The sequence below is a fragment of the Toxorhynchites rutilus genome, chromosome 2 (genome assembly GCF_029784135.1).
Source record: "Toxorhynchites rutilus septentrionalis strain SRP chromosome 2, ASM2978413v1, whole genome shotgun sequence".
Classification (NCBI taxonomy): Eukaryota; Metazoa; Arthropoda; class Insecta; order Diptera; family Culicidae; genus Toxorhynchites; species Toxorhynchites rutilus.
Genome location: NC_073745.1, coordinates 23,259,990 through 23,281,911, shown reverse-complemented (window position 1 = coordinate 23,281,911; position 21,922 = coordinate 23,259,990). Strand labels below are relative to the sequence as shown.

At 37.3% G+C, this 21,922-nt stretch overlaps 1 protein-coding gene and 1 pseudogene across 5 annotated transcripts in view; one reads left to right on the top strand and one right to left on the bottom strand.

Moving 5' to 3' along the window:
* The first annotated feature begins 10,574 nt into the window (after positions 1–10,574).
* LOC129764224 (protein amalgam-like) overlaps positions 10,575–21,922 on the top strand; it is a 238,800-nt gene continuing 227,452 nt past the window's right edge. For 3 of the 5 annotated variants that reach the window (XM_055763092.1, XM_055763087.1, XM_055763088.1), the window contains exon 1: positions 10,575–11,275. The gene's annotated coding sequence lies outside the window, so the exon portion shown is untranslated. Of the gene's footprint in view, positions 11,304–21,922 lie in introns of all 5 variants that reach the window. The other 2 variants (XM_055763089.1, XM_055763091.1) reach the window with 2 other exon arrangements.
* On the bottom strand, positions 12,215–20,460 carry LOC129765597 (tigger transposable element-derived protein 6-like; annotated as a pseudogene).

The window sequence follows — 21,922 nt, the reverse complement described above, 5'->3', positions numbered from 1 at the left end:
CTACACATATAGAACCAATATACAATCTCGAAGACTACCACAAAGAGCTACAGTTCAAACTAAAAGTTACAGCAAAGACTACTAAAGAGTTAATTGATAAAATAAAAAAGAAGCGTACAGATAAACAAAGTGAACTTGCCAAACCAATACAAATAAAAATAGGAGATTCAGTCCTGTTAACGAATGAGAACAGAAGAAAACTAGATAAAATATACCTTGGACCATTCCAAATAATATCAATTGAGCATCCCAATGTCACAATTGTAGACATTAAAACTAAAAACAAACAGACTATACATAAAAATCGCATAATAAAATGCAACTAATGAGCAACCCATCTCCATTAGGGGGAAGGGAATGCATAACTAGATTAAATTCCCAGACGATCACGAGTTTATAATATTACCTATTCAAATACCTATGTTGTATTGTATACTACAACAGTTTACCAAGTTAGTAATTAGTTAGTTAATTAACTCGAATACAAAAAAAAAAATGTACATATTCCAAATATTAAACAAACATGTTTATACATACAAAAACCAGAATAATTGTAAGGTCAGACGAATTCTAGGCGAAATTTACTGAACACGAATGATTCCATTAGATTACATCATTCTCAAAAAGAGGGAAGGTGTAACAGGATCACTGGACCACCTACAACCCGATACACATGCCCTTATGGCAACAAAATTCTAGCAAGTGCGTCACGCTGTGCAACCAAAATAAACATGCGAACCATGTCGTAAATTCAGGCCAAGGTTCCGATGGTTATTTATTGCATAATATGACGCGCTGACCATTAACTTCCTTTGTTTACTTTTGCACTTCTTCGCTAGCTTCGCTAGCGTGAATTTAATGACAAACACATGCTTGCGCAAATGCGCAAACGTTTCCTATTTATGCTTTCGATTCCGGTTGACATCTTTTCGGACACATGTGTTATGTGTTTTACTACAATTCGCCTGACCACGCATAATAATAGAATTTAGGTTGTAGCTAGTTGTAAGAAATAAACGAATTGAATAAAAGGGAGTCTGACCCAGTTGGGCGGACTCAGTATGAACGCGTACGTGAAAGTCTTTTCATATAACCGAAAGAAACTACTGGGTGTCCACATGGCGATCCTGCGACCTGCGACACTCTGAATGATGATACAGTGTTTTATGGCAATCAAAGCTTAAGTGTTTGGAATACGATACGGTATGCGGAAAGCTTTTTTGTCTTTTGTTTCGCTCGCTCGTATTAATCTTATTTTGCTGTACCATGTATATTATACAAATACATTTATTTTATGTCTCATTTAATGTCCTGCACGGGCAAGCATGCTAGACATATCACTTTGCTCTTCTTCGTTATCCCTGGATTGCACGTGGAAGGTAATCCAAGATCCCCACGGTAGTGACCACCTGCCAATAATTTTATCGATCGCCAATGAATCAGGTTATCGTGAGTCAGTCGATATTGCGTATGACCTCACGAAAAATATTGACTGGAGAAAATTTGCAGAAATAATATCTGAAGCACTTGTTTCAATGCATGAACTTCCTCCACTCGAAGAGTATAATTTTATATCGAGTTTGATTTACGAAAGCGCACTTCAAGCTCAAAAGAAACGTGTTCCTGCTACCACTTTACGACGTCGTCCTCCATCACTTTGGTGGGACAAGGAGTGTTCAAAGGTCTACCTTGAAAAATCATCCGCTTTCAAAAAATTCCGGAAAACTGGACTAGTGGAATCGTTTCGAAAGCACCAAGCTCTAGAAGCCAAACTAAAAGGTCTGATTAAAGCAAAAAAGCGTGGATATTGGCGAAAGTTCGTCAATGGTTTGTCAAGGGAGACCGCTATGAGCACTCTTTGGAATACGGCTAGGAGAATGCGTGGCTGGAACCATACAAATGAAAGTGAGGAATACTCTGACCGTTGAATTTTCAAATTTGCAAGAAAGGTTTGTCCCGATTCCGTTCCTGCACAAAGCGTCGTACGCGACATTCCGCTCCAATGCGACTATGAGAATTTTTCGATGGTGGAATTCTCAATTGCCCTCCTCTCATGTAACAATTCAGCTCCGGGGTCGGACAAGATTAAATTCAACTTGTTGAAGAATCTTCCCGACTTGGCAAAACAGCGTTTGCTGAACTTGTTCAACAAGTTTCTGGAGCTGAATATTGTCCCGCATGACTGGAGACAAGTGAGAGTGATAGCCATACGGAAACCCAACAAGCCGGCTTGCGATCACAACTCGTATAGGCCGATTGCAATGTTATCCTGTATTCGTAAATTGTTAGAGAAAATGATTCTACTTCGTTTGGACAAGTGGGTTGAAGCGAACAATTTGCTGTCAAATACGCAGTTTGGCTTCCGCCGAGGTAAAGGGACAAATGATTGTCTCGCGCTGCTATCTTCTGAAATCCAAATCGCATTTGCTCGCAAAGAACAAATGGCTTCCGTTTTTCTCGATATCAAAGGGGCATTTGATTCAGTTTCCATGGAAATTCTCTCAGAGAAACTTCATAATCGTGGACTTTCACCAATTCTGAATAATTTCCTGTACAATTTACTCTCAGAAAAGCACATGTTTTTCAATCAAATCATGGCAGCTTGAAATCTTCTCGATACAGTTTTATGGGCCTACCACAAGGCTCCTGCCTAAGCCCCCTCTTGTACAGTTTTTACGTCAATGATATGGATGATTGTCTAACTAGAGATTGCACGTTGAGACAACTTGCAGACGATGGAGTTATTTCCATCACGGGTACTAATCCCGCCGTTCTGCAAAAGTCGTTGCAAGATACCCTGAACAATCTGTTCACGTGGGCTCTCAAGCTGGGTATCGAATTCTCTACGGAGAAAACCGAAATGGTCGTTTTTTCTAGGAAGCACGAACCCGCCCAATTCCAGCTTCACCTATCCGGCAAAACGATCAAGCACTCGATGTTTTTCAAATACCTTGGAGTATATTTTGACTCTAAATGTACCTGGGGAATACACATTGCGTATTTGAAACAGAAATGCCAGCAAAGAATCAATTTTCTCCAAACAATAACCGGAACATGGTGGTGTGCCCATCCAGGAGACCTCATTCAGTTATACAAAACAACGATATTATCAGTATTAGAATATGGCAGTTTTTGCTTCCGATCAGCTGCCAGGATTCATATTCTCAAGCTGGAGAGAATACAATATCGTTGCTTGCGTATAGCCATGGGGTGTTTGCATTCGACACATACGATGAGTCTCGAAGTTTTGGCAGGAGTACCCCCGCTTACTCTTCGGTTCACAGAATTATCCTACAGATTTCTCATCCGTTGCAAGATCATGAATCCATTGGTGATTGATAACTTCGAAAATCTACTCCAACTGATTCCTCAGTCAAGTTTTATGTCTTTATACCATGAGTACCTTACCCACGACGTGCACCCTTCACCAGGCATCTCCAACCAAGTTTGCTTCCCATACTTTTGCAATTCCTCTGTCATTTTTGATCTGTCCATGCGACAAAAAATCCATGGAATCCCAGATCATCTACGCTCAGATTCTATTCCGCCGATATTTTCGGCAGAATATGGGGGCATAGTTAGATCTGATAAAATGTTCTTTACTGACGGTTCATTCATAAACGGGTCCACTGGCTTTGGCATCTTCAATGAAAATTCCGGTGCCTCTTTCAAACTCAAAGATCCTTGTTCCATGTATGTCGCTGAACTGGGTGCGATATACTACGCATTGGGGATCATTGAAACATTGCCCATCGACCACTATTTTATTTTTTCAGACAGTCTTAGCTCAATAGAGGCAATCCGCTCAATGAAAGTTGATAAACGCTGATCTTATTTCCTGACAAGAATAAAACATCTCTTGAGTGTTTTGGTCGAAAAATTATTCAAGATTACCTTAGCATGGGTTCCCTCTCATTGTTCGATTCCGGGGAATGAGAAAGTGGACTCGCTAGCTAAGGTGGGCGCTTTAGAAGGCACTCTTTTTGAAAGGCAAATTGCTTATAATGAATTTTTCCACATTCCTCGTCAGTATACGCTCGTAAGTTGGCAGCGCATGTGGAGTGGAGATGAGTTCGGTCGTTGGTTACACACGATTATCCCTAAGGTCTCGACGAGGGCATGGTTCAAGGGATTGAATGTAGGTCGTGATTTCATTCGCGTGATATCTCGGCTTATGTCCATCACTACAACCTAAACGCGCATCTCTATCGCATTGGGCTCGCAGCAAACAATCTTTGTGATTGTGGCGATGGCTACCACGACATCGAGCATGTTGTCTGGTCGTGTGTCCGGTTCCATACTGCTCGCTCTCAGCTCTCTAGAGCACTGAGAGCACAAGGCAGACAATCGGAGATCCCCGTCCGGGATATCTTAGGTAGCCGTGATCGTGATCTTCTGCTTTATCTATACCTGTTCCTCAGAAGCGCCGATGTCAACGTTTAATGATGTTTCCTTCTTTGTGTCCCCGTTTCATATCCCTCCTATCCGATCTATAAACTTTTACTTAGTCGCGGCAATACATACACACACTCTTTACAGATACACGGGCCAAAGGTTGTGCAGTCCACTGATCATTCAACAAGAGCCAAAGGTTGTACCGCTCATGACAACTCTACACGAACTGATGATTGCGCCGGCTAGTGACCATTCTATCCTGGATTCCTCGAGTCGAGAAAGACGCACCACGCTAGATATGGGGTACAGACTAGGGGGGCGTTGCTGATTAATGGTCAGCTGCATCCCAATAGGAAGTATCCCGTGTCGGGCACACGTACAGAGCATTGGAGACAGCAACATCCCAATTACGAAAACACTTGTAATACTAACCTCGAGCCAACCGCGAGTAAACGGTTACATATTACTAACATAGATAATAAGAAAAATTGTATTGAACTCCCGGCCCCGTGAGGCTAACGCCATATGAGCCTTTATAAAAATATATATTTTGGAAAAAAAAAAAATTTAACAAATCTCGTCTTTTAACTCAGCTAATAAGGTGACAACAACGGAAGGTTGGAGCAATTTTCATAATAGTAATAGTAATAGTAATAGTAATAGTAATAGTAATAGTAATAGTAATAGTAATAGTAATAGTAATAGTAATAGTAATAGTAATAGTAATAGTAATAGTAATAGTAATAGTAATAGTAATAGTAATAGTAATAGTAATAGTAATAGTAATAGTAATAGTAATAGTAATAGTAATAGTAATAGTAATAGTAATAGTAATAGTAATAGTAATAGTAATAGTAATAGTAATAGTAATAGTAATAGTAATAGTAATAGTAATAGTAATAGTAATAGTAATAGTAATAGTAATAGTAATAGTAATAGTAATAGTAATAGTAATAGTAATAGTAATAGTAATAGTAATAGTAATAGTAATAGTAATAGTAATAGTAATAGAAATAGTAATCACAAGCTGTGTCACTAACACTGACTGAGTGTATTCTATGGCTAACCTTCCCTACTAACATATTTCCTAAATTCCCGAGATATTTATGAGAGGTCGTAGAGTTCTCTGCATCTCTCTTAAGTAAATATCGAACTAACATTCCTTCCCTTTCCTCAGCAGTTGCAAGGACGTGGCCAGGACAATTCTTAACTGTTGGAGAAAGCAAGCCTTCATCTAAGAGATACTTCCAATCGTCAGTAACGGATGGAGGTGAGCTATTGAAGTAACAGTTCTGAATTCGTACCACCTACGATATTGTGCAACTTGCTCAATGCTAATGCTAATGCAATCTGCTATGTTGGTAATGTTAGCAATATCATCTACCGATATCACGATCAATCGCATTAAGATGGTGGAGTGACTTACACCAACGGTATGAGTAAATGCTGAGTATGTGGAATAATTCGATGTTGAATCCGAGGAGTTATAATGCTAAGAATCAATATTATTTTAATTTTAATAGTTTTCTGATTGTTTCATTATCTACTTGAAGATTCAAATGCAGAAATTTAGGTAATTTAAACATTAAAAGACACAATCGCTTCTCTTCATTTTGCAGTGCAGTTTACAGAAAATAGTAATTATATGAACAGCGTTTCGAATGTTTCTTATATTCATCTATTAGGAAACACTAAGTAATAAGACACCATCATGAAAGGCATGTTTGGACTCTACAAAGAATGTGGTGCAAATGTAGATTTAGCTTGTAGCACATAATACTTATAATTGTTGATATTCGAACGATGTATGAAAGCTGTATGGAACTATGTTCGTTATGCGTACAAAAAGTGATTTTTCGAAAAAATTGCTCAAATGTTTTCGAACAAAAAGTTTTTGTTTGCATGTTGAGCAAACGTACTACATTGAGTAGAATGCATAACGGTCAAAAAGTCGATTTTGTCCATTTTGTGGAAAACGTCTCCTATGCAAACATGGGCAGTTAAGGTGTCCGTCTTTACCACCCTTCCCCTACTGATTAGCGATCGAGAGGGTAATGTCAAAATAATTGCATGTATGATTCGATTTACTAATTGGAACCTCAGCTCTGGACATGTAAAAAATCCCTTCTTCGATTTTGGCATCCACTTCCGAAGAAACAGATTGCTGGGTTCTGGTTCAAAAGGTTTTGATGGCTTTCGGAGGTACCGCCGAACCGTACTGTATGAATAGCACGTTACAATGCACGGCGTTTAAATGCGCTTCCTCAGTATTTTAGTTGAACAGGTGGTTTCCGCGTTTTCTCAGTTTTCCTGAGTTCCCGTCGGAAGAAATTTGTAATATGATAAATTGTTGTTCTCGAAGGAGCAGAAGAGGAATAACATTTTGTCAAACACGACATTGATTGTGCAGGAGTCTTTCCCATCAAAAAAACAGTGTTTGATCAAAATACGTAATTCCTTTTTTCCATTTTCTATACGAATGCTCAGGTAGTGACACTTAAACAATTGAAGTTTGTGAACAATTGAACGAAATGTAATGAAATCTCACACATAAGACCCATTCCAGCGTGACGTGACAACGGTTTGACTCACTAGAAACAGGGTTTTTCTCGTTTTCATGTATAAATCATACGATTTCCAAATGGTAAACGATTTTTAAGTGAAATTGAGAAAATTTTCCTACAATAATCTTAAGCTGGAGAATATTTTGCAGTTGAATTCGCTTGTTGCCAGTCCAATACTTTTGTGACGTGACAACACCTGTCTTTTTGCGGGTTCCGACTTTTGAACATTAATGTTGTATTCTCAGTTCTGTTTCAAAACATACAAATAAATGTATAATCAGTTTTTCAAAAAACTCGCGAGAACATGCATTTTTACCGTGTGCATTTTGTGACGTGACAACGCGCTCTGTGCGAGTAAACAGTCTCCACGAAGCGTTGTCACGGCACACAATCAATAAGTTGTATTAAATAAGAATTTCACCCTATTGTAGCAAGCGATATACTATTTTTATGTTTTTTATTATCCGAATACTTCTTACTTTCCTCTGATATCTCCCCCTCCCCTTCCAATAGGTCTCCAACCTATAGGGGAAGATGATCCTAACGCAACCGGTGGTCCTGAATATATCCTCCTTTGTATCTCAGGAACGGTGCTTCCTACTGAATTTTCAATAGTGTTGAAAGAAAGGTGTCATAACGCTGACAATTTGATAATATGGTGACTTTTTCCTGGCGCTCTTCATTCTAGCTAAAACGCCATTTTACGTTTTCACTCCTTCAAAAACAGAGAAGAAACATATTCGACCTGTGTGCAAAATGAGTTCTATGTTCTTTTAGATTGTGAAACATTGTTTATGGTATGTTCATCAAAATAAGCTATATAAATTGAATCTACCTGTTACCTGTAATACACGGTATGTCTTTATTTGGGAAAAGTGGAAGTAGTTATAAACCGACCTCCAGTTTTTATATCGTGACTGTTTAACATGTTCACTCTGGTGCTAGCCATCAATGGCTAGCACAATCTTAGTTCATCGAGTGGCGCTCACTACAGGGGGAACGCATTTGATTTAGCAATCAGAAACTGATGATAAACTTTTTGTATGCATCCGCGCACATACCTGTGCAAGGGCGTTTATGTTTGCGTGTTGAAGATGACTTTGACTTTGACGTTGATTTTGATAGTTGATCGTTGTTCGTTGATGTTTGCGTGTGCATTTGTATGTGCACTTTCTTTGTATAACTCCACACACGTCACTCTAAGGCTTAGTTCTTTCCACTCAAACATTATCTCTCTTTCACTTGAATCCAATCTCTCACTATAAAAAAAAAATGTTTTTTATTTCTCTTCGCGCACCCATGGATATATGCCAACATTACCATTCACGATCGTATTGTGGGATTTCATGTCATTCCCGGTCTTTTATATACGTTTTTAACGAATCAGAAGTCACCATCCTCGATTCCAAAATGGCATCGGAATACGATTTACGACTACCGCTAGTAAGCCCATATTGTATGGGTTTTCCATACTTCTTTAGCATTCAATACTATCATCATCAAACCGCAAACAAAATAAGATTGTATCTTATATTATGGAATCTACGTTCATATATTGTTGATAAAACATAGGAGAAAGATCATTTGTCAAAAATTAGTCATCAATGTTCAACAGTCCGAAACAGCAAAAAATCAGGTGTTGCCACGTCACAAAAGTATTTGACTGACAACAAGCCAATCTATTCCTGAAGAAAATATGTCACCCTTCTAAACTCGAGTCGACCGCGAGTAATCGGTTTCCTATATTATTAACATTAGAATTAAGGAAAAATGTTTATATACTAGTAACAATACAGTAAGGAGTTCGGCTCCTTTAAACCTATGTAACTGAGCCTGTAAAAATAAACGATTTAAATAAAAAAAACCAATCTAACTATAAAATATTCTCCAACAGATGATTCTTGTTGGAAATTTTCTTAATATTACTATAACATCGTTTAATTTTGTGTGCTTTATTCATGAAAACGTAAAAAAAAGTGTTTGTAGTAAGTCAAAATGTTGTTACGTCACACTGTAAGGGATCGTATACTTTTCGTGACGTGACAAAAACTTCTGGAGACAGTTGATACTCCTCTATTTATGGACCGATCTAAACCAAATTTTGTGGGTTGTTGACCTTCATTGTTAGCTCAGAGAAAACCAAGCATAAAAATGTTTGAACCTATATTCACTTAATAAACTGAAAAAATCGTATATTTTTGTGACGTGACAACGCTTCGAAATACCTGTTTTTAAAATGTTTGTTTCTCATAAATTACATAATGAAACGTAGGTCTACCCACGGATCTTCAAACAAGCATTTAATCACCCATTCGATGTTATGTAGACATTGAAGTTTAGTTAAGCATGTGCAGAGATATCTCAAGAAACACAAAAATAGTGAAAACCTAAAATATTTTAAATATAATTATGTAGTTTTTAAACTTGTCTCTATCAAAGGTTGGTGCATAAAAATTAAACTTGTTACAAAAAAATTATGATATTACTAGTGCTTATTCAAATAACGTTTTCAATTTTCTCCTAAAACTAGATTTTAAATTTGGTTCTCTGGTGCATAACCTCATGGAATGGGTCATAAGCTAATGACAGATGAACCTCTCGAAATGAATCTTGCTTATTTTTTAGTGGTGCCATCTGTTGAAAAATCCCGGGACTTTTCAGCCCATGTAGTATGTTTGAAGTTAGACCCTCTTTATTCTAACTATCATTCCCGGCATGCTTTTTGAGGTATAAGTTTATTTTTCTTCGTTGCTTCATGCTCTAAGAAATCTTGGTAATCTTGGTCGTATCACACCTTCTAATGTAGTATATCATGACACTTGTACAACTGTATAATCCAACAAAACTACAACCATATTTCCAAATTAATTAGAATTAAATTTATATTGCATAGAATTGAATTACGTAATATCAAAAACTGAGAGTCGCAATTAGTATTTCACATTGGAAAACCCATCCGTAATATCCTTCGAAACACGATATACTAAACTGAAAGACAAATAACTTTTCATCATCAACGACAGCAAAATAATGTTCGAGAAGCAATCGCCGGCCAACACATTGTTGCATGTCACTGTGCTCGTATCATAACATACATCCTATTTCACTGTTTCCAGAGAACGACAAAAACCAACACTTCGCGCAGAGGAAGGACTCCACTTGAAACGCACATGGCACATTTTCGATACCCTCATCCATGCCGGGAAAAAGCACGTGGCATTGGCTCTCTGTTTTTATTGCGCCCCACACCCCCGCACTTTCGAGCGCAAAACATAAACCATGGCTGTAAATCGAAGAGCAAGAGAGTTCCATTTTTACTCTCTCTCTCTTCCTCTCGTGAGCAGCAAAAAAAAAACAACCCTTCTTTCCGCTTCGTGCAACATAAAAACAGAGAGTTTTTCGCGCTGCGACCTTACCGGAGCAACAGAGTAAATGTTTTTCCAGCGGAGCAGAGCGTCGGAACATGACGTGATCCAGGCGATGATGACGATGATGCAACATACTTTTTCTCCGAGTTTTTCCGAACGCGGGGGACCGCCGCTTGCCGAAAATGTGTTGCGTCGAGGATCCTTTTTACTTTTGACACTCGACGTTTTTGCGCTCAGTAGCAGTTTGGACTTTTCTCGGATTAGAGCTCTCGGGATCTCCTCGGTGGCGGTGAAACTCCTGTGCTAGAGCTACTTGGTGTGTGATTAACTACATAAGGACATTTTGAGCCGAGCGCTTCTAGGTGTTTGCAGGAGTCTGCTGTGGATTGCTTCAAGTTTTAATACCCCCGGATCAACTGACAATTTGTGGATTAGCCTTTGTCTGGGTGGATGCCGTTGTGGCTCGAAGGAGAAGATACATGCTGTAAAGAGTGTTGGCAGTTGGAAAATTTCAGGACGCAAGACTTGATTCAACCTGATCTTTATTTGTTGTTGCTGCTGTTTGTTGTGATGCCAGAGTGACAGAGTGAATGACACCGAAAGAGGGATCAAAAAGAGGAAAATAGTTGGGCGCAACATGGAATGCTAGGGTTCCCAGCAGGGAGATTAACGCGTAGTGATTTTTGGCCCTGAATGGACAGTGTTTGTTAGAATCCTTTTTTGTGTTCGCTGTAATTGAAAAGTCCGATAGCACGCTTTATGATTCGTGTGTGCGTGCGGCTATGTGTGGGTGCTGTTTGTGAGAGAAAATTTAAATTAAAAAAGGATTAAAGGATTAAATCCGTGCATTGGGACGGAAAGTTTGGTGTGCATACAGAACGGTTCCCGATATTCGTGTATTCCAGGAGCCGCGCGACGCGAGAGCAGCAGTGGAGCCCGCAATGAAGTGTGAGTGCAGTTGCAGGAGTACCGTGTGGTAGATAATAATAAAAAAAAATACGAGTAGAGAATAATGATGTGTGCATATAATCAAAAACAGCAAAAATGTTCTTTATTTACTTGCATTCGCGTTGGCGGAAAAGGAAAATGAAGAGCGAGCATTCGAGGTGGATTGATACTTATATGATAACATTTCGCAGGACAAAATTCGAGCAGGATACTTCTGAAAAGTGTTATTATTCTGTGTGACGGAATTATAATCAGCCAGATATTCATTCCATATTTTATTTGGAAAACTATTGAGAGTTTTTTTTTTCTCAGGATGGTAGAAACAAATATGGATCACTTGAATTGTTCGTATCTGATATGGTGTGTGACACCCTGTGTCAATAAGATGGAGTTTGTTTCACCTGACTTAACTGTTTTGAATCATTCGATGGTTGAGATCCGCCGAGATCAACCCGAACAGCACAATCCATAAAATTGGTCTTTTCTACACTATAATGTGCGTAGTCTCAAGCTCCTTCCGTGCGTATTTTTTTTGCGTGTCTGTGTCGTAAATCATCCACCGTATTCACCTGACTTGGCTCCCTGTGAATTTTCACTTTTCCCAAAAATGAAGACGATATTAAAAATACGTTTTTGATGATATTAGGGCTGTTCGAACAACTTCGAACGAAGCGTTGGACGCCATTCCGCAAAATGAGTCATAACACGAATTCGAATCGTTATTTAATTCGAATAGAAAGTGCGTTGAGACTCTTTTGAATAATAAAATCAACAAATTTAAAAAAAATAACTAATTCAGAGTTTCATTTTCACTATCAGCACCGAAAGGGATAGGATTTGAAATTCACAGAAAACCCAGAAACTTCGGCAAATGATGATGCCGAATAATTGTATTCAGTGGAGAATGTGATGTCATTTATGATTTGAACAAAACATCGTTCAAATTTCCACCGCAGCTTGTTTACTTTGGTGTATTTGCGTGATCCTATTGTCAATGATTTGATGCACCATTTCCACTGTAATGATAACAATGGTAACAAATAGGCTCAACAGAAAAACGTAGGGCGTGAAATTAAAATCTAAAAATTCAAGATGTAACATAAAATGAATATTTTCGAACACTTATAACTCGGCAGTTGTTTAGGTAGACCGCAATGATGCTAACATCAATCGACAAGAAATATTTCTTCGCATATATTACAATAAGGACGATGATAATTTTCTCGAAAAAACTTTTTAGTATTTAAAAAATGTCAAGTACTTTCTAATCAAATATCCCCCCTTGATATTGCTTCATGGCGGGAACATAACATAGCGGTGAGGTCAATTTTCATGTACCAATACCATTGTGAAACCAATCGTAGCTAAACATCGTGCATCAGCAAACTCATGCAGAAAGAAACGCGCGCAGTAAATAGTGCGTTTGCTGCGGAAAACCGTCAGTTGTTGTTCTGCTTCCGGGATTGGGATCGGGATCACTTTCCATTTCGATGGCGTGAAATTATTCCCGATTAAGTGACACGCGTGTGAATGTGCCAGCATAAAAACAATGTGTATGTGTGATAGATTAAAATATTCTGAAGAGCCTGTAAAAAAAAGAAATTATTAAAAAAAAATTTTAGGAGGTTGTGTTCAAGACACTAGGCTAGTTTATTTGAAGTCGCTTGTTTATAACTGCGGATATTATTTTATAATGCTACGAAAATTTTGAAAAAAAAACATTCTACCAGTTTTGTCGCCCTGAAATGTTTTTTTTTATTGTAGAATCATTTGACAATAATTGTTTGATGATTCATTCTTGTGCTCGCAGAATAATACATGCTCGAAATAATCGCGGCTGTCATCCTTAGCGAAACCAAATCAGATACAAAATTCCAGAATGACATTTACTTTCTTGGTGAGTAAATAAACGAAATAAACTCTGTCTGTTGATCTTTACATCTCTTTACATCTGTTGAGACTTTACATCTTACGATTTCCCCTTCGTTGCTTGTTATTGACAGCTCTGTTCGGGAAAGCACACAAATGGACAGAACAAATGTATGAGGAAAAGGGAATGCTTCCAATTTTCATCAATTTGAACCTTATACAGACTATGTGATTGTAATGTATAGCATATCCAACAAATCTTAGGGAACTTCCGATTCGTTTGGTATGTAAATACCCAAAATCCGTTCGCGGCAAAAATAGTTATTAACGTTAGTTTTAACGTTAGTTATTAACTTTATTTCATAAAAACGTGACCTGTTTTCTGATTATGCACCCTTAATGAAAGACGTAGTTCTACATCAAAAAATAAATGACACGCGTGGCTGAAAACCAATGACAGATACAAATGACCGAATCCAATATGGCCGCTATTAGCTGTCGAAATTCTACTACTACTTCTCGATCTAACAATTTTTTTAGCTTATTGGAGAAGTAACATTTCCCGCTAAAAATCTAGTTTCCGTATGGTCTGGTTAGTATTATTTTGAACATTGTAGTTGTTTTCAAGATTTTTTCCTAAATATTCCCAATTTGAGCTGTGCGGACGACTAGTAACCAAACAAATTGATTTTCCCGGAAACAAATACAATCTAGCCTTATGAAAACTTCATGAATAAATGTAAAGGACAAAACTTGGTCAAAAATGAGAACATAAGCCAATGGGTTCACAAAATACAGTGACACAACGTACGATTATTTGTCATGTATATAGAATGTTCCAAATCCCTCTAAAGCTCGGATCAAATGATCTTTTGAATCAACACCAGCTAATCCAATCTCGTTAGAAACGAATAATGTACAATGTGAAAGGAAATCTCCCTTGTTCTGTTAACCTTCGCTTGTTTCAAAATCATATTATATTTTTAAGAGTGTAAACTCAACCTATGGCCCACCAAGCTCTCTAGATTTGACCGACTGGTCCGTTATCATTTTGTATGTAAAACAATCACGAAAACTTGAGAAATCATTTGAGGGGCTTAGAATGAAAGGGATGTAAGTGAATTGATCGATTTCTCTACATCGACTCTCGCTTTTGGTCATAACTTAGCTGCAAACTCATTCCCAGCTGTATTTGACAATGTGGAAGGTAGGTCAGAACCTCATCTATCAGATTTTGAAGCAAACTCAAATTGGAACGTTTTTGCAGTTGAGTTATTAATCAAAGAAAATTTGTAAGGGGTTGTATCTAGGACACGACCGCAATTTCGACGTAGAACTACTGCAATCCACTTGTTTACCACTTCGAATATTATTTTAGAATGCATCGAATTTTTTTTGTAATAGATTATGTTCTTCGTTACAAGTAAATTTGCACAACGACAAGCGAGTACAAACTTCAAAAAATACCCCCGACTTGCATGTATTTGCAAAGCGGATTTCCCCAGGTACATTAATTTTGAAGTCCGTGTTAGAGCAAAAATACCCCTAACTTGTTTGTTTTGACAAAGTGTAATTCCCCAGGCAGATTGATTTTGAAGTCCGTGTTAGGGAAACACAGCTCTATGGGAACAAAAATACCCCCCCAAAGCGGATTTCCACCGGTACATCGATTTTGAAGTCTGTGTTGGGGAAATCGTAAATCGGACCAATCACTACTTGGCAGTTAGGGCGTTTAGATAACACTTGATATTTTATAGTTATTCAAGTGTTTGTTCATCTAATGAAAAATAACATTTTATTTATTGTGATTGATGCGTAGAAATATTTCCTATCAATTGATGCAAACTACTCGATCTATTAAGAAATGTTCGAGTTATAAGCATTCGAAACACGGGTAGGGTTAGCATACAAATCGGCAGAACAAATGTATGGGAAAAGGAAATTTTTTCCAGTTTTCATGAATTTAAACCGTTTACAGATTAGCGAATTGTAATGCATAGCGTATCAAGCAAATCTTAGAGAATTTCCGATTCGATTTGTATGCAAATCATGAGAATTCGTTCACAGTTAAAAGAGTTATTAACTTTATTTCATAAAAACGAGACCTGTTTTCTGATTTGGCACCCTTCCTGAAAGACGTAGATCTACGTCAAAAAGTTGACGAAGAGAAATCGATCAAGTCACTTACACCCCTTGCATACTGAGCCCCTCATTTAGGAATCATGAGATGAAAATAATGGAGTTTAACCCATTACACATTACACATCTACATATTAGTTAGTTTTCTAGTGGTATTAGTGAATTAAATTTCTATTATATACATTTTATCCAATCAATAGGGTAATTTCGTCGACATTAGCGAATAAAATTGAAGATATCGATGTATGAAATCATTATCTTTTTTGTGACATAGGACTGCGTCTTTCAGTAACGGTACCAAATCAGAAAATGAAACAGGAAGTGGGTTATATCTGTGGTATGACCGCAAGGGTGACGTAGGACTATCGTTGTTTCAGTGAACATTTGTTTGAAGTTGAATCTGATCCATTCTGAATGAATGAATAAATCGTTTTGGGGGTACTCGACAACGAGAGCGTTACGTTACAGAATATTTTATGCAACCAATATTGGAAACGAAAATATTCTACTGATGGGGAAGAATAATCTTCAGAAGCTTTCCTGTTAATTGCACTTGATTGAAAAATCACAAAACGAAATGCATTTGATCGCAGTATTATATGAATAGAAAACATTAAAATAAATTCTTTCGCTTGAATGTAATTTGCAATTCCAAGAGGAACTGGTAGATTATTTTTCAGCAACGATGACATCTTTCCGGATTCTTTTCGATGCTCGATGCCCGCCAGTGGTTAATGCTCAATCGATTACCACCTGTTAATTGCAACCTTAGGGACAATTTTAAATCTCGTAACGTATGTTCCTTCAAAAAACAGTTAAAAACAAGTCTATTGTCAGAGCTGTTTCCGAATGTTTGATTTTTTTTTTGTCAGTTTCGATCAGAATTGTATGGTTTTGTTAAAATGTATATGAACCTTATTTACTGATTAATGTTTTGAATTTAGAAATGCCAAAATATTGTTAGTTCACATGTTGAATGCTATGGTTTTATGGCGACTCTATGGAAATTTTTAAACGTATTAGGGTCATCGTTTCTTACCGTATTGTAAGGTATTTTTATTCGAAAGGGAATGCTTGAAAGCTTATATATTTATATTAGTTACGTTTGTTATCATACATTATACTGTCAGTCAACGGTGACTTACGCAGCCTGAACGAAAACTCGGTGTCAGTCAGTTTTTAGAGCCAATGGCTCATAGACATGTATTTGTTGAATTAATAAACAAATGAATAAATCTGTTAATTGCACTTGATTGAAAAATCACAAAACAAAATGTATTTGGTAGCAGTATTATATGGATAGAAAACATTTCCGGATTCTTCCCGATGCTCGATACCCGCCAGTGGTTAATGCTAACTCGATAATCACCAAACGAAAAAAGTTGCCCGTGTGAATGTGTGTGTGGTGGTTGCTCCAATGCCTCAAGCGAAACCGTTTCTCGATGCTGATACTTTCTTGGTCGCCTTTTCAGTGGCATCACTCTCCTCCCGATGGATTCCCTTTTGGACACAGATGCACAAACAGTCTCTTGGTGACACCGTTCATCAGCGCTTCCATGATGAACGAAGTTAGCTTCGCCACAACAGCGACAACATGCGCCAATCGGTGTTCAATTATAACTGAGTGGATTTCCGAACGGCGCTCGCTTATATACCGATTGGTGATTTCAATACCCTGTTTTGAAAACAATTTTAAGGCTATTGAAACAAGTTTTTGGATCAAAAAGTAACAAGTATATAACGCGTAGACATTTTATCTTTCGAATGAAGTGTTTATCATACCATTTCGTTCAGTTGTTTAGGAGTTATTCACGCTCAAAATCTCGCTCTCAAGCGTAACGCTTTCGTTTTGGAAACTTTGAATTTACACCCCAGTATAGAAATGAAAGACGTATTCCTACGTCAAAACTGGTGACGGTTTCCCATGAAATAGTTTTACCGTTAATATTTATATCAGCTATGAATGAATGTTGGTGGTTTGTATTCCAATCCAATCGGAATTCTTTAATTTTTTTTGAGTAATTTATACGTTACTAACCCATTATTAAATTGAGGAAAATTGGAAGAATACACATTTTTCTATCGTGTTCTTATGGTCAAGTATGTATGACAGAGGTACTATATTCAAATATCACTGTCAATAAGACAGGCGTTAATTGAACGCTCGAAATGCAATTGCAGCATTCGTTCTACGGACAATGTGGATAGACATTATATTGCGATCTTGAATCGCACTATATGGTGCAATTTGGTTCGGTGGAGGCACCATGTCAAGTTGCGTGCCATCAGGTGAAGTACAGATTCAAATATGGTGTAATGTAAAATACAGAGGCACTGTATTTTACATTACACCATATTTGAATCTCTACTGGTTTAAACTTTCTGAAACTTTCTTTGGGGTGCAATGTTTCGAGTGTTAACACCTCTTTGTCAGCTGTACGAAGTGGTGTATCAATAACTTCTTTGGAAAGATAAAAGGTATATGAATAATGCTGTTTATTAATTGACCCTATAACTTTTTTCAATATTTCAAAACTGCTTCGAAAGCAAACTATCGAATCACAAATCACAAAAAATATGATTCCCTGCTTGAAAGTCCATCTTAGTCAAGATTTGTCGATGCATGTCGTTAACTGTCATCGAAAGTTCTCTAAATATTGTGCTCACCCTGGGCCATCTCAGAGTTATTTAAGAATTTTCGATACATTCTAAAAATCTATTAAATGTTTATGTTTGTCTGAAGAGAGCTTCGGTGAATTCAGGAGTGTGTTTGGATTTATCGGTATTCTGTTGTTTTGAATTGTAGAGGGTTTTAGCTTTCTCAGTTTATTCGCCTCTAGCATTGAAAAAGACCAATTAGAAATACCAAAGTAAACAACCCGGCCTTGAGAAATACTATTTGGAAACCCTTGTTGCTTGGATGACTGATAAATCGTGAATGACTGATTTGTGATGATTCTCCGCAGCTTAAACATAATAGGTTCGGTTCGGATTTTCTGTTACCGTTCTACGTCTGCTGAGAAGTTTCGTTCTGCATTGGAGATGTAATTTTGCTAGGAGATACTGAAAAACTATATCATAAAATATCATAAAATAAAAAAGATGATTTTTGGACATTAAAATGTGATGCGGGGTGATTTGTTCCAGTGTTCCATTTGTTCGAAAAAAACATACTTATGTTTAGGTAAAGTATTTTGGTATAATGTTACAATCAGTAACACTGTTCTGGGATCGATACCAGGTGTGTTGGCCAGATTCCAGACCAGAAAAATTGCATTGAGACCATCTCGAGTTTTGTATGGTTCTTTTCACTGTTTTTCGAGCATTTACAAACCCTTTCGATGCATGGTCAAAGAAAATCCGTTACCGATGGCCTGGTTTGCTCTTTCAAGATCATCCTTCTTCCAACATTGTCTGCCCATCCTCATGTTGTAATTCAGCGGCATCTGGGATGAATTAGACCAAAGAAAAGTTTCTAAGCTGTATTACCAATTCACCCCACACAACATGCAAAAATTAAAAAGCAGTTAATTTCATTCATTGTTATCAAACTTACAGTTTGACTGCATCAAATTGTTCCTCGAACAGAACTTTACTGCACAATACACGAAAAGTTTGTTTAATCAGTGGGAGAAACCTTCAAACCACGATCGGATAACTCACATTTTTTGGCAATCAAAGTGCTTGCTGTGTTCATGCTACCTTGCTTCCTTCCACCTTTCGAATTTTACCAAAGTTTTTTACGTTAGGTACATACGGTTCAACAATAAAAGGAGATGACATAAATATTAATAAAAACAATCCAAGTAGAGCCGTACTTTTTGAGATGAAGGGGTGGTCCAAATCACGCCGTATGTCCAACTCACCCCGTGCTACCCTACATGTTGATGCTCTGAATCAATTTGGCAATCTACTCAATTTGCTTCGCGAAGCGTTCGCGCTCCTCACCCAGTGAAATCATTCATTTGTCGGCGCTTGTCATTGCTATCGAATATTTGTATCAAAGAGTTTTATTATTAATTTTCTACAAAGTTTGTGCTCGCCGGCAGTAATTTCGTAGTTCTATGTTAACAGTGCGTGTCTTGAACATCATCCTTCTTCATTTATCTTTATTTTTATCTGCGGCCCGCGGCACCATCACTAACACGTGTTTGTGGCCACATGAAAAAAAAAAGTTGAGTACCGGTGTTGTAAACGGACAAACCCTGAAGACAAAAATCCGTTTGAATCCACAGAAGTGGTCCAAAACGCCGTCAATTTTGTCTACATTTCTGTATAATTACTGTAGACCTGGTATCTCTGTCGATCGGTCCGGTTTACTTGCCAATATGCGCGTAATGATTCTTTCTATTATAGAGAGTTGAAACTTAATGTAATTTCCGCAGCCTTAGAAAGGCCAATCAAATGATGAATCAATGGTCGATGTTAAATTTTTAATTGGTTCAACAATGACTACTACAGTGGAATCCTTTTATAATGACATCGAAGGGAATTGACAAACTCGTCATAATGAGCGGACGTCATACAAAGCGTTTTGTGATAAAAGAAAACTTTCTTATGTAAATATGTGCTCATGTACATACATATTTTAATAAAGAAAAAGAGCATAATAAATAAAAATAACAATTGCACGTAATAAGTACGATACATGTATGTATGTAATACCTATATTTTTCTTAATTTGATTAAGAATTGTTGACATGTCCATGTCAACATAATGTTTCCACATTTCCGGTACTGCTAAAGAATCTAAATTCATATTTCGTGACCACAAAGATAAAGGAACTTCATCTTCTTCATCAAATTCATTTTTTTTATATTTGAACAGGTAAATCGTCGTGGTTTTCAATGAATCCATGTTTGAAACAGCTGTGAATGGTACTTTATGACATTTTATGCCAGGCATCACAAACCATCAGAATTACATCTAGCACCGTTATTTTTGTTCGTTGCAAGGTTCTTTCGAAAATAAGTTTTGACTGATCATATCTTTTCCTGATTCATTGGCTGTACTACTGATGTTGTATTTGGCGGAAGGAAAGCAAGTGTTATAGACTTTAAATCAGTAACTTTAGGATGTAGCGGGCAATTATCAACCAGCAATAAAACCTTTTTTTCCTCTTAATCAAATCACGATCTCAATCTCGAAGCCATTTTTCAAAAATTTCTGACCTCATCCAAGCTCTACAATTGTTGACAGGTAACGATTTGACCCTGCAAAAATTTCTTGGTTTTTGTAACGTTTCATTAACGAGTAATTTTTTTTTTCTCTGTGCCACTCATATTTGCTGCTACCATGACACGCTATCATTGACGTTTAAGTGTCAATTGCTAATTGACATTCAAAACAAAAACGAGCCACGTGCCGAACATCGGCGGGAATCAACGAACATTATCGAAGGTGTAAAGAATCATGCCGGTCACTATAACTGGACATAATTTAATAAAAATGGGTCATAATAAGCGACATGTCACTGTAAAGAAGTCATTGTATCCGATCTTTTTACAAAGAATTTTATATGAAAACCAAACTTCGTTGTGTAATTAAGTTATAATAGGCGGAGTCATAATAAACGGATTATACTGTATTCGTATTTTATGCCAGAAAATGCAAGTTGAATATTCTCATCTCATTCTCCTCTCCAAACATAAGTATTGAAATCGTACGCCAACAGATGATTCCAGGATCTTCTTTCTAAAGTTTGTTTTTTTGACAAAAGTACATCAGAATATTTTTTTTATTCATTGGTTTCTTCGATGGTGTAATAAATAAGCTTCATTTTGTCTCATCAAATTTTTTTATTCCATTGAAGTCCTTTCGAGATGGACCTGATTTTATGGTTTCGCATTCTAAGTGGCTATACCATTAGTATCACTACATAGAAGCAAGTGAAGGGGAAGGTTGTGTTTGAATTTAAATATTTGTTTTGTCTGTGAAGTAGACGAACACTAAGAACAGTTCCGCGCGAATATTTTAGTCCTTCGAGCCGAATCAGTTTAGTGAATTATTTCGGATACTTTGTTCAAATTCATGTGCGTGAATTATGTGATGAGAACAATTTTTCATTTGCGACAATGCGTGAATAGAGAACAATTCCGCTCGCATTGGAGTTCAAATTAAATTCAAATTCGCGAAAAGAGTTCGCGAATCTATATATATATAAATGGAGTGATGTCTGTCTGTCTGTCTGATTCTTATAGACTCGGAAACTACTGAACCGATCGACATGAAAATTGGTATGTAGGGGTTTTTTGGGCCGGGAAAGGTTTTCGTGATATTTTGAGACCCCTCCCCCTTTCTCTAAGGGGGGGCTGCCATACAAATGAAACACAAATTTCTGCATTACTCGGAAATTAACCAAGCAAACGAAACCAAAGTTGGCATGTGAAAGTTTTAGGGTGCAATAAATGTTTCTATGATAGTTAGACAGTCCTTCCCCCACTCAAAGGGGGAGCTGCCATACAAATGAAACACAAATTTCTGCATTACTCGAGAATTAATCAAGCAAATGAAACCAAATTTGGCATGTGGAGGTTTTAGGATGCAATAAATGTTTCTATGGTGTTAAGATACTCCTTCCCCCTCTCTTAGAGGGGGCTGCCGTACAAATGAAACACACATTTTTGCATTACCCGAGA